We start from the raw sequence: 4,843 nt of genomic DNA on the forward strand, positions 1-4,843 counted from the left end.
GGACAGTTGGTGAAGGGTAGATCTGTCCGAATCCACAGATATTTTACTTCCGGTCTTAGTTTTTTCCCGGCCTTCGAAGGACCCGTCCTACGTAGACCAGTCCTTCGAAGGATGCAGTATGGAAGTAAATATGTGCCATCAGAATTTGAATAAAAAATGCATCTGAATTCAATTTTTTTTTAAATTCAGTGTCATTATTTGTACATGTTTGCAATTTTCATATGTTAAAAAAATTCACATTCCTATTTCAAAGAAAATTTTCAATATATATTTTTTCAGTGTTAAAAAAAATTCAGCATATAAAAAAATTCAACTTTTAAAAATTCAAATGCAATATTTTCAGTGTCCTAAAAATTCAACTTGCTCAAATTCGCCGTCTCAAATTCAGCGTCTAAAAATTCGCTGTACAAAAATGGCAAGGTTACTTCAGGTCACAGACATTAGCAATCGTTGTCAGATTTCAACACCCAGCCAATCACATGACGCAGGTGTTATAGTGAAGAAATACCAGCATCACCGAGGCTAGCGACCATGGAGGCGAATGCAAACCCAACCCCAACGGTGAGTCTATGCTTTCATATTTCTGTGGTATATTTTATTTTGCGCATGAGGTTTGATACATTATCTTAAAACTTGATTTAAAACACGGGTTTGGGCCGTTGTTAATCTTACACCATGTAATGCTAGCATATTAGTTCTCGCTACCTCCTAGAGACCCCAGTCCCTCCCCCCTTCTCCTTCTCTTGGATGTCCCACACCCAATGTTCCCGTGTTTTATTTCAAAAAGAAATACCACTTGCGCCGAGACCGAGACAGGCAGTCTTAGTAAAGTCGTAATTTTCCGGGAGATGCTACCGCTAATGACCGCAGTGAAGTTAGTTTCAAGTTGGATATTCGATATTCGAGCTCCGGGGAGTAAGCGGCGTTTAGCTCAAGGTTGATCCGATTTATGAACGCTACTGTCGGCCAGCGGTTCTCCACCGCTCCCGGCCGCAGCGCCCGAAGGTTGACTTAGGGACTGTCAACAAATTACCCGAACCAAACATTCCTGTCAAAGAAACGTTAATGCCTTGAATTGTAACCAACGAACTAATTGTCAGTGCTAATTCAGGCTTTTACATGAGCCAAAATAGCATCTATAAAATTTTAAATTCAATATTTTCAATAATTTTAATATTAAATAATATGTTTTCTTCAATAGCTTCCAGGTCATGTGACCTAATGACTCAGAATCACTTTGAAATAATTATACTAGTCTCTTTAGATGAGGCACATTTGTTTTCCATTTTTAGCCATTTTCCATTTTTTATTAATTTTTTTCGTCAAAATTTAGGGTTTTTCTTCAATATCTTCCAGGTCATGGGACCTATTGATTCAAAATCACTTTGAAATTGTTTTACTAGTCTCTATAGATGAGGCACAGTCATTTTTTTTCCATTTTAAATAATTTTCCATTTTTTAGGAATTTTTTTCACCAAAATTGAGGGTTTTTATTCAATAGCTTCCAGGTCATGTCACCTAATGACTCAAAATCACTTTGAAATAATTCTACCAGTCTGTATAGATGAGGCACAGTCATTTATATTCGATTTGAGTCCTTTTTATAATTTGTAGGTATTTTTATATTGGCTTCTAGGTCATCAATCAATCAAATTTTATTTGAACAGCACATTTCAGCACCAAGGCATTTCAAAGTGCTTTACATAATAAAAATATGAAAACACAGAGTCATGCAACAATCAAAGAAATTAAGTTAAGAACTGTCATTAAATTCGTAATTGATTACGTTTCAAATACAGCTCTAAACAGGTGGGTTTTTAGTCGAGATTTAAAGGCACTCAGTGTTTCAGCTGTTTTACAGTTTTCTGTACGTTTGTTCCAAATTTGTGGTGCATGGAAGCTGAATGCTGCTTCTCCTTGTTTGGTTCTGGTTCTGGATGCAGAGCAGACCAGAACCAGAACCAGAAGACCTGAGGGGTCTGGAAGGTTGATGCAACAGCAGATCTGTAATGTATTGAGGTACTAAACCGTTCAGTGATTTATAAACTAACAACAGTATTTTTCTATTCTAGTCTATGAGCTACAGGGAGTCAGTGTAGGGACTTTAAAACTGGTGTTAAGTGCTCTATCTTCCTGGTTTTAGTGAGAACCCGAGCAGGAGTTCTCACTAAACTTTCACCCAATTACTCGAAATCAGTGTAAAATTGTTTTAGTAGACTGGAACAATGAGGTACGCTCATTTTTAATTCATTTTGACCCATTTTATTATTTTTTAGGCAATTTTGTATTTAAAAAATATATTTCCTATTTTCTCTTCACCTCCATAGGCTGCCACCTTATCGTGATGAAAGGGTTTGAGTGCTGAAGTGACTCTAGGAGTTATGCTGTCAGGGGTTTCATACCCCTTGTAGGGTCACCCAATGCTAGAGGTGATGAACCAGACAAAGAGCAGCCCAAGACCCTTTATGAAGAGCACAGTTAATGGATACAGTGTCCCCTCACCTGGACGCAGGTCACCAGGGCACCACCCTGGAGCCGGGCCTGGAGTTGGTGCTCCGTGGCAAGCATCTGGTGCCAAAACACATGGAGTCTGGCCAGGCTCAGCCAACAGTGGGTTCACCTTCCCAAGGGCTCACCAACTGTGGGCCAAAAGGGCTGGGTGCAATGTGGGATGTTAGAAGGCCGAGGGAGGGGACCTTGGCCATCTGACCCTGGGTGATAAGACTTTTTATCAGTGGGCATCACCTCTCTGGTGGGAGCCTGAGCTGGTGTGTGAGGTTGAGAGGTTCTGACTAGAAATAGTCTCATCTCATCATGACCCGAGATGAGAGCCATGCGCTAATTAATGGAACATTAATAAACAATCTGATATGTAGTGAGAAAATGTAATGTTTCAGTTGTTGGTCGTGTTTCTATGACTTTGTATGTTTGTGTTTTTATGGTGTAAAGCTCTTTGAAATGCCTTGTTGTTGAAATGTGATATATAAATAAAATTTGATTAGATTTTTGGATTTGGGTGTTTTCTGTCCGAGGCCACGTTCGGCCCAACCGGGGTTCTGAAGGGATCCATTTTGGTGGCCTTGGGATCACACCTCTGCTTTTGGCAGATGATGTGGCCCTACTGGCTTCATCAGGTCGTGATCTACAGCTTTACTGGAGCAGGATGCAGATGAGTGTGAAGCGGCCGGGAGGAGGATCAGTACCTCCAGATCCAAGGCCATGGTCTTGAGCTGGAAAAGGGTAGAGCGCCTTATTTGGGTCAGGGAAGATTGTCCTGACCCAAGTGGAGGAGTTTAAGCATCTTAGGATCTTGTTCACTGTTGGAGTTCATTCATTTCTGTCTCTGTTCACCACCCATGTCCGTTAACCAGTTTCAGGACCCGACCAGAACCACTCATCGTAAATGACCTTGAGAAATAATCAGATTTGGTTATATATAAAACAAGCTTTAATGCTAAAAGATGATCCAATTCCACAAGCCATACTTATCATCCAAATGGAACTTCATGCTTCTTATGTTACATTCACCGTCCAGGTTTGGGCCAAGTGAGGCAAAGATTGTAGCAAGTTTAGCTTTTTATTCATCTCTGCAGTCTGTACCCTCCCTAAACGGTACTCTAATCAGTTTCAGTCTGTTTACATGTCAGCAGTCACATATAATCATGGTTATGTATGCTGCAGCGTGTTAAGAGGCTAAAAGAGATGGAGGAAAATACAGAATCCATAAGAATGAGGGCAAAATGGACAGGAGATCAATAGAAGGATTGGTGCAGTAAAGTGGGCGCTGTACCAGTCTGTCGTGGTGAAGAGACAGCTGGATCAAAAAGCAAAGTTCTTGATTTGCCAGTCGATCTACGTCCCTACCTTCATCTATGGCATAGGCTTAAAGGTCTTGACTGAAAGAACAAAATCACAAACTAACGGCCAAAATTAGTTTTTTCCATAAGGTGTCTGGGCCTCCCTTAGTGATAGGATGAGAAGCTCAGTCATCTAGGAGGGACTGAGAGTAGAGCTGCTGATTTTTCACTTTGAGAGGAGCCAGCTGAGGTGGGTCAGGCATCAGATTAGGATGCTTCCTTGACGCCTCCCTAGTGAGGTCTTCTGGGCACGTCCCACCACGAGGAGGCCCACAGGAAGACCCAGGACACGCTGGAGGGACGATGTTTCTCGGCTGGCCTGGGAACGCCTTGGGGTTCCCCTGGAGGAGCTGGAACAAGTGGCTGGGGAGGGAAGTCTGGGCCTCTGCTGACCCCGCAACCCGACTGCAGACAAGGGGAAGATGATTGATTGATTGATTGATTGATTTTTCTTCAATAGCTTATGGGTCATAAGACCCATAAGTTAATCAAAATCAATGTGAAATTATTCTACTAGACTGGATAGGTGGGGCACACTCATTTTTATTCCATTTAGCCCTTTTTATTCCTTGTCAGTGGGTCACATGAAATTTAAGCTATTAAACACCAATCTTTTTTTTTTAAATTAGTAAATTTAAATTATGTAAAACATTGATAAAGATCTAAAATGGGGAAAAATGTGGGTGCCTCATCTCTAATGATTTGTAAAACAATTTCAAAGTGGTTTTGAATCAATAGGACACGTCTTGGAAGCTATTGCAAAAACATACTAAATTTTGACAAATAAAATTGCTAAAAATAAAAAAAAAATTTAAATATGAAACAAATGACTGTGCCTCATCTATACAGGATACTAGAACAATTTCACACTGATTCTGGGTCAATAGGTCACAAGACCTTGAAGCTATTGAATAAAAATACTAAATATTGACAAAACAAATTGCTAAAAGATAAAAAAAAATATGTTAAAATGGAAAACAAATGTG

The 4,843-nt window shown here is 40.2% G+C and overlaps 1 long non-coding RNA gene across 1 annotated transcript; it reads left to right on the forward strand.

The window, feature by feature from the left end:
- Positions 1–493: 493 nt before the first annotated feature.
- On the forward strand, positions 494–3,011 carry LOC148161220 (uncharacterized). Its single transcript, XR_015763129.1, has 2 exons — positions 494–561; positions 2,328–3,011. It is a non-coding gene; the product is annotated as an uncharacterized LOC148161220 (long non-coding RNA).
- The last annotated feature ends 1,832 nt before the right edge of the window (positions 3,012–4,843 follow it).

This window comes from Poecilia mexicana, unplaced genomic scaffold, assembly GCF_051168715.1.
Source record: "Poecilia mexicana isolate PSO_F unplaced genomic scaffold, ASM5116871v1 scaffold_1, whole genome shotgun sequence".
NCBI lineage: Eukaryota > Metazoa > Chordata > Actinopteri > Cyprinodontiformes > Poeciliidae > Poecilia > Poecilia mexicana.